Raw genomic sequence first — 12555 nt, 5'->3', positions numbered from 1 at the left:
GAGTCTTCCCATCCATGAAGATGGTATACCTCTCCCAATTATTCACATCTTATTAATTTCTCTCAGCAATACTGTAGTTCTCATAATATAGACCTTGTGTATCTCTGATCTAATGTATTTGTTTCATTCTTTGTTATAATAAATGGTAATGCTATTTAAATTTCTATTTCCAACTGAATCACTTACAAATTGACAGCTTACAAGCCACTCACTGACTAGAGGACAAGATTTTAAAGATGTAAACACAATGTTTTTACATCAGCAAATCTATTCAGACTATTCATGAAAGCATTCACTGCATTTTGCACTCCCTCCCTAAAGAGGCACTGTCCACATTGATTTCAACGTAGCCAGCTCACCTAAGTTAATCTTAGCCTCAAAACACTATACTTGGTTGTAGATTATGGTTTTTAAACTATGGCACAAAGGAATGGGTGTATACATTTGGGGGTACTATGTGACTTGGACAGGTAGAAAAGGTATGTGTAGGGAAGAGAATTAAATGCAAGCACCATTCTGAGACTGATCACTCACCAATCTGGCTTCCTCATCCCACTGAGATGTAGGAATCTGCACTGTTCCCCACCCTTCTAGGTCTGACCCTGTGTCTCTTTATTGCTCAGCAAGAGACATCTCCCTGAACAGTTTGTGTGGACTTTTGTTCAGTATAAACAGTTTGTTCAGCAGGACATCTGAACATACCACATATGCCTACCTAAATGCTCCTTTCCTTTGGTTCCTTCTGTGGCTCATTCTTGCTCTTCACATCTCTAACTATCAGTTCCCTGACACTGTCATCTCCTGGCAGTTTCTTTTTGCAGCCAGTACCTTCACATCACATATTTTCCACATTTCTTCCCTGGAGATTGGTTTAACTATTTGTTCTTTCAAGTATATAAGCTCTACAACATCATGCATCATGAATCAAATGTCATGTTACATGTCTCACTTGTTGTACATTGTAAATAGTCCATTTCTAGGGCCAAAAGGAGAGCAGGGATACCACTGTGCAATGTCCTGGCTATGTAATCAAGTCACTTAACTGCTCTGTACTCCAAGTTCCTGCTGAGGACAGCCTGATACATAAGAGCTGGGAGGAACCAACTCAGAGCAGCCCTGTCACAGAGGACTCCTCAGTCAATGCCAGTGTGAGTGCTACTTTTTTTACATTCTCCTCATCTAGCTCTGGTCTTACACCTGCACACTGATATCTTTCTTGGGATGTCAGCTGCAGCACACAGTGTGGAACATGGGTGGCATGGCAAGAACCCAATCTAGTTCTGTTCAGTAAGTGACTTTCCAACAGGACATACTCCTTGAGATAGCCTACTAAAGTTGAGTTGACTCTTTCAGACTCACCTGAGATCACAGCCCTCCTGACACTATTGGCAGATGCATTCCAGCATCACTGATAGCCAGCACTGCTGGATGCTACAACTGGTCTCTACTCCAAGGCAGAGAACATTCTGTACAGGGACCCAAAGCCAGGTAACCAACACCAGCCCCCAGAGCTGAGGCCAACAGCAGCTCTTGGCTTTCTAGTTCAGGATTCTTCTAAGGCCCTTCTTTGTAAGATGCCTCCCTCAGTACCTCCTCATGCTGATGGAAATCCTGCACCCTCAGTACAGGACTCAGTCATTCTGTGTGTCTATCATCGTAGAATGTGGGTCTTGAGGGCAGAAGTTAAGTGTGGCATTTGTGTTTGCATCTCTTCTGCCTGGTGGCATGCCTAGCATGAAGGAGCACATCACTTGCATTCCTGGGTCTGAATGGGGAGGCTACAACTCACCATCACTCCTGGAAAACAGGACCAAGCCCTCTGCTGAGCCTGACAAACCTCAGCTCCTGACAAAACTAACACCCTGTGGGCTAAACTTCAGTTTCCTGGGAAAGCCTGTAATAAACTCCATGCAGCCATTCAGCAACCCTCCGTGTGCACTGAAAGGATGTGCCCATCACCTGAGATTCATGCTTGTATTTGAAAGGAATCAACAGCAGATGAGAAAGGGATCACCAGCAGAGAGAATGGTACTACCGCCCTAGAAAGGACAGCAAAGACTGAAAATAGTGGACATTCATGGACATCTTGCACTCAGAGGGGAGCTCTGCCAGCAAGTGGTCATCTTATCCCCAGGACAGCTAGCCACATGTCCAGGACAATGTGGACTCCTGTCACCTCTGACCCAAAACCTGGTATGTCACAACCCCACAGGCTCAATGCACAGTTGGTGGAACAGGGGAAATGCAGGTGATGCAAGAGTGACATCAGGAGGATGTACACCAACAGCATGCAGGCACCATCAGCTACTTCCACTTCTTCATTCAATCCCTGGTCCCCAAACCATAACAGAAAAAGGTGGTTCTTTCCTTGGGGCTTCCTGTCCCTCCCAGACACAAGTAGCATAGCTGGATAGGGCCATTTCATCCCTGGGAGATCCCTCTGTCAAGAAAATGCAACACCCTACTAGGTGCTCCTATTGCTCCTACCAGCATCCAGTCTTCCCAGAATGCCTATCAGCCTTCTCCCACATCCTTAATCAGTTGGTGGACATTCCAGTCTCTTGTGCCTTACTGCCTGGGGTTCAAATATGAGAGGCTGTGGAGAAGTTAAGAACTCCAAGGCCTCTTGTTTTCTCTATCCAGTGGAAAGTAATGATGGGCCGCATAAGCATCCTGTGAGAAGCCTGTTCTGAGTGCTGAAAGCTGTACCAAGAGCTGATGCAAGTCTGCTCTGTCACCATGATTCTCCTCCCCAAATTCCTCCATGAGAATGGAGATGGTGTATGGAGAACACATGGACCACTGCTCACTGATGCTTATAAGCAGCCCCATTCACAGGAGCTGGGTTTGCCCAGTGCCAGCAATCACATATCTGGGTCTGAATGAGAGCAACAGGTGTCCAACTGGGGCTGCCTAGGGCCCAACAGCCACAAAGCTGGGTCTGTCCAATGTCAAGAAAATGAAGCATGGGAGCAGCCCACAGAGAAGCAGGTCCTGGGTTGCTACTCAGCTAGCCAGAGACCAACCTCTACCTCCTCCTTTGCTGTCTGTTTAGCCCCATGTCCAGTTCAGAGAGCTATGACAGTTGGCAGTTTCTCCTGGACACTAGTGAATGTGAACCCTGACTCCTGGTGTCAGCAGGATAAGTCATTATTTTCACATTTTCCCCAGGAGATTTTCTAACCACCCAGGAAATAAACCACATGGCAGTTGGACCAACACACCATTCTCTCTTCCTGAACCATCCCTGGCACCTGCACCTTGCATTTTCCTAAGCCATGTGGAACCAAATGGTCAGCTAAGGGTCTCAGTTGCTTCCTGAAAGGAAAACCTCCCAAGACACGACTCAGCCTATCCTCAGTTCTCCTGCTTAGGAGAACGAGTGCACCTATGCCCCAGGACCTGCCCAGCCTAAACTGCTCAAAGATGATGGGGGCACCCACAGGTGCTAGACTCAACCCATGTTAAACAAATGTCCACAGCCTGGGAAGGATCACTTTAGGGCCTAGCTTGCAGCCAGTAAACACTTCATATCTCCTCTCTTTAGAATGCATGGAGCCTGTGACAAAATTAACCTGATGACAATTGTTTTCTTCCATTTGATAGCCCAATGTCAGATCATCTGTTAGAGGGAAATAAAAAAGTCAAGCCTAAATGTATAAAAAATTACGATGGAAGCCCTAAATAAAGCGGGGACTGCAAGCTCATTGAGTCAAAAATCAATCAATCAATGAAGGAGTGGATTAGGAGTACCTCATAAGCCCCAAAGAAATAATTTGCCCAAACACTGGGATCTAACAGTGGAAGACCAAATTCCAACACTTTTAGGAAGTAAATAATGAAAAATCAATTCAGAGGAAAAACAGATCAAGAACCCTGACTCTGACGTGCCGACACATTTATTGCTGAATACCATTTCTCGGCTGACCGAAAACTTCTGAAGGTGTTTATTTACTTTCAACACCTTCCAGAGATCAATATTTTTAATTTGGATCCGAGTTATTATTTTTCACATCACAGCAGCGGGAAGCGGCGTAAAGTGGCTCATATTTTAGTGCTAAAAAGATCGATACGACAGTTTCACCTTCACTGCAGCCCTGCCGCTGCCCAGCCGCACATCACTGCGTCCCATGGGACTGCAGGTGGTGAGGCAGGAGAGCAGGTCATCACCCGCCAGCAACATGGACAGACGTGATTTAGCTGAGCCTGGAGCCTGGTGCCCTCAGAAAACCAATCTTGCTCCTCTCACTTCATCAGGCCTGTCTCAGGTGAGGAGGAGGAGGACAGGGGCCTGGGCAGGGAGGGGGCCACTACTGACAGCAGATTAGTCTCTCATCATAAATGCATTTGCCTTTCCTTCCCCTTCCTTGGATCAAAGAACATCAGTGAACTCCATTAATTTCCCGTGAATTTCCCCTAAAGTCTTATTTAGGAGAATAGAGGGAATAGAGACTGGTTATAGTATGGGGAACAAAAACAGCAAGAAGGGGTGTCTCCCCAGCAGGAGCAGCCTCTACTTCTCAGGCCCTCTCCCTACATGAGGGTCTCTGCCTGAGGGGGTACCAGCGAGTGCTGGGAGCCTGGCAAGAACCTTCTTAGGAAACTAGGAGTTAGGTGCTGTGAACTATGGCGTGGAGATCAAACACTTCATGAACTCGGTGCTTCTGACATCCCCATGTCAACCTTCAGCAGCTCCCTGGTCAGAGGACGCAGGCCTGCTAGGCAGATGGAGGCTAGAGTACTCCAGGAAAACTGGAAGCCACCCAGGCAAGAGCATAACCATGTGCCCAATCTTCTGGGATTGTTCACCTTCCCCCAAACCCCAAAAACCCTCCTCTCAGCAATGCAAAAAACAACACAAGAGGGGAGGCCATGGGACAGAAATATAATGGGAAATAAGAAAAGAACCAGTCCACCTAGTGGTGGGCAGCAGCCAGGCATCTGTGCCTGTCCTGACCTACAGCTCTCACAGGCCAATAGCCTTGCTGCCAGACCCAGCACATCAAGTAGGAAACAGCACAGCTTACCAATAGGACACAGCTATCCCTGCACCTGAGAGGTGGGTCTTGGCATTACCTGTTGGAGTTGCTCCATCCTTGGCTCTGCTGTACAATCTGGTGGGCCAAAGCCCCATTCTCCTCCATGAAGAAAGTGGACCTCAAGACAGCCCTTACCTAGGCCCCAGCTGGCTGCTGTCCCAGAACTAGGTCATGTGGATTCCTAGTCTCAGGTCCACCTAAGCCCCCTGCACAGCCACCCAACCACTCCACAGAGGCTACAGAAGACCAGGACTCCTAGGGAACAGACAAGACTGGGGTCATGCTGAGTTACTCTGAATGCCCCTGATGCTAAGCATCTAGGTCATGGGGCCCGTGCCACAGCAAGGTTAGTGCACACACACTCTGCTACAGCCCTGGCAGTAGGAGATGGGGGAGGTGGGCTGGGAGTAAGCTGAGGTACCAGGCCTATCCAAGGGCCCTCCTAGCATGCTGGGGCTTGGAGCTACCAACTAAGGATCCCTGATGAAATAGACACTGCATCAGCCTCGCTACTCTGACTATTCACAGGGAAGCACAGCACAGCATTCTGAATTGTCTACAGGTATCTACATGTTAAAAAGCATGTGTACCCTCCAGGGCTTACTCCTCTCTAAAGCTGTACTACCTCCTCCCTCCGCCTGTCGTCAGGTATCGTCAAACCAAGTGCTAGGCAGGAGAGGGCCTGATGCTATCTGCTGTCACCTTGTAAACCTCCTGTTCTGGTTCTAGCAGAAGCCCCATACAGCATCAGCTACCACTCTAGGTCTGTGTTCCCCAGGCAACATCTTCTCAGACCTCTTTCAGCAGCTATTTTAACTATTCCAACACACAAAGGTCCTGGTCCATTATTAAGTTTTGGTTTCTCCAAACTTTTTCCAGTTAGGTGAAGAAAGTCCACATAGAGGAGGCAGCTTCCCCTTCCAGGCTGTGGTCCCACGGCCATCTTCACTCCAGAGACCAGGGCTTTTAGACAGGACAGTGCCAACGCCCATACGTCTACAACAGCACCCTCTTATCTAGGGGCAGGATGGCCGCAAAACCAGCAGGCGAGTTGTTTTTCCTTTTCGCAGCAGGAATGCTATGTAACCAGCTGAAGATGCAAGAGGTGACTCCAAGTTGCTATGTAGCCTCAGCAGAAACTAGAGACCTGGACTAGGTCACCAGACTAAGGCAAAAGGATGCAGTGGTCTGCAGGGTCCTTCCCTAATCTACTGCAGGAGACACACTCAATTCCCTCTCTCTGTCTGGCTTCCTAGGCCAAACCAGCAACCAGGGAAGCAATGACAAGCAACCAGCAAAGCAATGACACGCACCCCTGCTATGATACTTTTCTTCTGCACCCAAACAAGACAGCAATGGGATTTACAAAAATAAATTTGCACTTTCTTCCTCATTTAGCCATTCTGAAGCTGGAGTATAGAAGACTGTTACCTCATGTCCTCCTATCAATGCGGGGAGCTTGTCAGGGTCTGAGTGATGCATTTTCTATGTCCTCCATGTGGCTGGTTAAATCAGACATGATTTCTGTGCAGCTGAAGCATTTGATCAATAGACATTTGAATGGCCTTGGAAAACTTCACCCAGGCACTTGCTTAATGTTCAGCCTGTGAGGTGGGTGTACTACAGTTGCTGCAAAACTCTACTAAAGAGTACTGTGGTGCAAAAACCTCCATCCAAGTGCTCCCCCGGTGATGCAGGTGTGAGGTATGTTCCCAGGGCAGGGATGGCAGGCTAGATTCAGAGTGAGGACTGGAGGTATCTCAAGGACCAGGTGGCATAGTCTCTCCTCTGGATCAGTCAATGCTCTGGTATCATCTAAACTGGCTCTAAGTTACTTTTGTCCCTGCAGGCACATAGCTCAAGTTTTGGGCTGAGCTCCTGTTGGGACCCTCTTCTCTGGGCCAGACCCATCAGGTGGGACTGGACAGCAGCAATCCATCTGAGGGCTCCTGGTCACAGGTCACCCCAAGTCCTTTTTGCTGCAAGGCCTTGCAACATCTGAGAAAATCTCCACCCTACCTTGGAATAACCTTGTAAGAGAAAGGCTTCTTTAACTCTGTATCTTTTTTCAAGCTGGCCTTGAGCTCACTTTGTAGCCCAGACTGGTCTTGAACTCACAATGATCCTCCTGCCTCAGCCTCCCAAGTGTTGGTATTACAGGCGTGTGCCACTATGCCCAGCTAACTCTATGTCTAAACTGCTTTTCTGACAAAGTCACTGCTTCATGTCACACACAAAAGTTTTTTAACATGTGGATCTTTCCTGTGGATTCCATCACCAATGTGAATGATTCCCAAAGGGCTGCTCTTGCCCAGTATAGACCTGATACTTGTGATGTGCAGACAGACTGAGAAGAAGAGACCCCTCCTCTCACAATGCTGATTTGATCACAGTGTGGAGACCAACACTGGGTAAGAAGCACAGTTGTATCTGTGGATGAGTACACTCATGCTGGAAAAAGGGAAGCCACTCAGGAAGGGCAGAGTGGGCAACAGCTCCAAGAGTAGGCTAGGGCAGCAAGGCAAGGCTCTCCAGAAGGAAAGGAAAAGAGCAGATAGGCAGTGGGGCCAATGCAAAACCTGTGGGGAAGGAGGAGGTGCAGGAGTCAGGACAGCACAGGGGCTAGGAAGGTAATGGCCACAGTTCCAGCTCATAGGAAGAAGACTGAATAACCAAGCTCCTGCTTTTATTTGCTTCTCTATGTTTCTGGATGGCACACCAGAAGCAGGGCCTGCAGACACGAGTATTCAGGAAAGTCAATGTAGCTCCTCCATCTGGACATTCTAAGCACCCAATAATGATTGGTCTGGTCCCCAGAAGTGTAAGATCCATGTCACCAGATTCCTCATCACATGGTATGTGGGAGGGACACAGGGAGGAGCCAAGAAGGCAGGCTCGGATGATAGGGGATCCCGGGTCTCTGCAACAAAGAGGGCAACACAGCACGGGAGCCATGAATGTTCTCCCACATACCATGGGGGAGCATGGTTTTCTACTCTTGAAGTCTCTTCTTTCCAGCAGTCCCTGCTGTAACGAGCTGCAGGACCATATGCACTACCCTCTTCTGTAAAAGAGTCAGTGCCTCACTTAGCACACGCAAGGGCAGAACTAGGTAAACTTGCTGATGATTAAACTGGGAACATCCTTTTTCTTATAGACTAACACAAAAGCACTACTAGGACATTAGGCTATGAAACCTGCTAGGACGCCAAATGTACCCAACACTGCCTGGAAGGCACTACTGGCTCTCCCTTAAGACCAGGGCACTGCAGATCCCTGCTGTTTTCCATAACCAGCAATGTCAGACTCTCTACATGGAAAAGACCCTGTGTCCCTCCTCTGCTGGGTGTCATGTCCCCAACTCTACTTGGAGGCCTTTGGGAATACACAAGGCTGAGATCTGGGCCCAGGAGGATGGCTGCCTCACAGGGATGCAGCCTCTGCCTTGCTCCAGTACCGTTTCCTCATGGGATTCTTTCTTGGCTGCCATATGGATTCTGGCAAGCGCTCCCCCGCAATGACCATGCTCTGGATAAACTCTTCTTTCCAACTCTAAATTCTAGGGCCCTAAGTTCCACTGCCTATAGCCAGGCCCCAGGGACCTCATCCAGCCCATGGTAATAAATATATCTGAACACTGAGTCTCCAGTTCTATCGTTGGGCTCACGTCCCCTTGCACTCAACAAGTACACTACTGCCTTCTCCATCCTCCACTAGATAGTGCCCACATTTAATCTACAAGACAAATCCTTGGTTACTCTGCCCCTCGTGCCACTCTGTCTCTAAAATCCCTACTTGTTCACGAACTCAAAACACCTTCACTGAGCACATGCATATGCTGGCAGAATCCCAGGCTCCAAAAAGAGGCAAAGCTGCTGCTCTTGGGAGTATGAATCTATCGAACACACAGACCCCTACACTATGTGTATTCAAGGTGGTCCTTGCTAGCAGGAAATTGTTGGAGGCACCTTTGGGGTTCTGGGATACAGCACACTTGTTCACATCCCTTGTGTAGCTACATTTGATGTCAATGCCCTGGGCCAGCATCCTCTGGACAAATGGTAAAAACATCTACACATGTACCCAGGAACAGGGACCTAGGTCTTTCAGTGCTGATGGCAGAATAGGCCAGACTGATAGCATCTCTGAAGAAATGGACTCCTAATGCCCAAGTTTCCACAGCAAACAGACAGGTAAGGACCTGTTAAGTGACATAAGCCCTGGAAAGAGATTCCAACCAGGGAGTCTAGGAAAAGAGGCTGGATCATCTTTACAGCCTTTTCACAGACCACATAAGGCTCCTGCTTATATCAGTAGCCACACATAACAGTTCTTATGAGTAAACAAAACTTAATGTCACCATTGAAGTGAAAATCCACCTTACTGGCATCTCCTGCAGGGAGTACTCTAGCCACAGATGCTGCAATGGCGCCACCTCCTGTCAACAAAGGTCATTTGCAAGTTGCCTGCGTCTGCCTGAAGCCCCTCAGAGACTATCCCAGGACAGGCGCAACAGCACCTGGCCACCCACACGACAATGGCACAATACACCCCACCACACACACACCAAACTCCCACAATGGATTCACCCATCCCCCTACCAACAGGAGCAGCAGACCCCCTCACTACAGAGCTAAAAAAAAAAAAAAAAAGCCACCATGAACAGCAAACCTCCACTGCCAACACGCCAACCCCCACTACTGCCTCATGTGCACAGGATGTACAGTTTAGTTCAGCAGCTTTCTGGGAATAGGCCACTACTACTATTAGTGCCAGTGACAGCATTTATGTACAAGATAAATTCATTTCAATTTCCTTTTTCAATTAACGGCCTATTATTTGAACCAGACTCAGCTAAAAATACTGCTTCAATACCATCAATTTTACAAAGATTAAATTTTCCTCCACTAAAGCTAGAGGGCACTATGCTGGGTAGGAGAGTGGCTGCCTGGCTGGCCAATGCCACCCAGCACTTGCTCAGGACCTGAGGGATACAGTCCTCTATGTCAGCACACCTAGAAGCCCCCTCTAAAGACCATGCCACACTGAGAGGAACAATGGACAAGGACAAAGTGGTAACACTAAAGACCCCAAGGTGACTATTACAGTGTTAGTGACAACCAGGGATGATAAACGCCCACTGCTTCAGTGTCCAAAGTAAGGAGCAGCCTGATAATCAAGGCTGCCCACAGCCACCAAACCATCTATGAAGGGACCTACACAAGACTACAGCTGCAGAAGACATAAGGAGAGAAGGAAGCCAGGCCACAGGGACCCAGTGAACCAGAGAAGAGAGGAGAAGAGAAGAGCAGATATACCACATGCCATGCAGAGGGGCCCACCATGCTTCCATCTCCTTGGTGAGCAGAACTATGACGTGATGCGCTTCTGTGCCTAAGTCTTCTGCAAGCCCACTTTCTAGAAATTTACCGGTGATGTGGGCAGCTAGGGAAACGGCCTCAGGGACTCCACAAGTTACATTTGCTTTAGGGCAGCTTTTCTAGTCACCTCATGTGCTCAACCCTGATTTCAAAGGTATGGGATGTTTTAAATTTCAAGATATATCCAGTGAGAAGTCAATGGGCATAATACCATCACTCAGTACTGCAGGGCACCACAGAGACAAGCATCTCAGAAGCGAGTGGCCTGTTTCCACACTGGCACTCCTTCCACAAGAAAGGAAGTCTCAAGTCATTCCCTGTTCAACCCTCCACTGTCCTCCACCATCAGGAAGTAGCCCCTCTTCATCCTGCCTCAGTCCTCCACCATCAGGTAGTGGTCCCCCTTCATCCCTATCTAATTCCTCCAGGATCAGAGACAGCTCCTCTTTATTCCTGTCTCAGTCCTCCACCATTGGAGAAGAGGTGGTCTCTCCTCATTCAAATACAGCCCTCTACCAATACAAAGTGGCCCCTATCAATCCGCAGAGTCTTCCGCCATCAGGGAGTGGTTGGCACCTCTTCACCCCTACACAGTCCTCCTGAATTAAAAGGTAGCCCGTCTTCATATATGCACAGTCCTCCGCCCTCTAGACCTGGCCCTTCTTCATCCCACACACACTCCATCACTATCATGAGGTAGACTTTTCATTCCTCCACAGTCCTCTATCACAAGGAAGTGGCACCTCTTCAACCCTGCACAGTCTTCCAGCATCATGCAGAGGTCTCTCTTCAGTCCTGCAGTCTTCTACCACAAACAGATGGTAGCTCTTCAGCTACCCACGTTCCTCCAGCAGCAAGAGGTAGCCCTTCTTTATGCAGCACATTGTTCCACCTTCTAGAGGCAGCCTCTCTTCATCTCTGCACAGTATTCCACCATTAGCCCTGGTACTGGGAATTGAATCCAGAGCCTTAAACTGAGCTACATCACCAGCTCCTTATTATTTTAAATTTTATTTTGAAACAGGGTCTCACTAAGCTGCCTAGGGTTGCCTCAAATCTGGGATCCTCCTGCCTCAGTTTCCCGAGTACCTGGAATTATATGACTAAGCCACCATACCTGGATGCCAGTATGGTTTTTCTAGGTTTTGTCTTTTTCATCTGTATAAATCCCACTTGGGAAGATAGGAAATTGAGAGGAAAGTGAGAAAGCTGAGGGAAACTGCCTTCTCTGTGAAGGTTGAGTGAGTCCAGAACTAGGAAGACAAAGTCAGCGAGGATAAGGACACAGGGAGGAAGAAAGGGAAGGGTAGGTGGGTGGAGGGGCTGTATCTTGAGCACTGAGGAACTAGGACCCCAGCAGAGCAGGAGGAAAGGCTGCCTCTGTGTGTGAATAGAGGGCAGGCATGGAAAAGGTCTGGGGGTGCTGCAGAAGGCAAGGGCATAGATTCTGCAGGCTCACTAACACCAGATGCCAGGAGTCTACAGTTATGTGATGGTCTCAGAAATAAAAGGACGTTACTCACCTGGCATCAAATGCCCCAAATCCAGAGATTGATACCTTCACAGATGGTTTTTTAATACAAGTGGAATCCCAAATTCATGTCCCAAGGGAAGGCAGGTATATCTTTGTCCCACCCATCGTCAGCACTCAAGCACTGTCTCTCCATGAGGCAATGAAGAGCTAAGTACCTGCTTGCACCAAGTTCCCAGGACAGGGGATAGACTCAAGGACAAGGACCAACAGGGCCTGCAGGAATTCCCCTTCATGGAAAAGAAAGATAAGCAAGTAGCTATAAATGGGCTGCTGCAACAGAGGCTGAGGCAAGGGACATGAAGACATAAAGCAGAGGAAACTATAAGCAATCCAAGGAGGCCTAAAGCTTCCCCAGAGACAGTGTGGAGAAGTTAATCTCCGAATCAATAACTAGTTATTCAAAACCTTCAAAATATCTCCTGTGAAGTGCTTCCTTCCTCCACACCCCTGGCACCTCATATCTCCCAAGGCTCCTGCACCTTATGGGGGCCTTCATCCTACCAGACCCAAGACTCTCATATAGAGGAGAGCTAGATCTTGCCCATCTCCACAGAGGCTCTGCTCCGCTCCCCTGTGCTACCTCCTAGGACAGCCCCTCTAG

The 12555-nt window shown here is 48.4% G+C and overlaps 1 protein-coding gene across 1 annotated transcript in view; it reads right to left on the bottom strand.

The window, feature by feature from the left end:
* Inpp5a (inositol polyphosphate-5-phosphatase, 40kDa) overlaps positions 1-12555 on the bottom strand; it is a gene marked incomplete at its 5' end in the record, with an annotated part of 236330 nt that overhangs the window by 112066 nt on the left and 111709 nt on the right.

This window comes from Chinchilla lanigera, unplaced genomic scaffold, assembly GCF_000276665.1.
Source record: "Chinchilla lanigera isolate Chin_1 unplaced genomic scaffold, ChiLan1.0 scaffold00076, whole genome shotgun sequence".
Classification (NCBI taxonomy): domain Eukaryota; kingdom Metazoa; phylum Chordata; class Mammalia; order Rodentia; family Chinchillidae; genus Chinchilla; species Chinchilla lanigera.
Note: the sequence above shows the minus strand (reverse complement) of the source record. Positions and strands in the feature narration are given on the sequence as shown.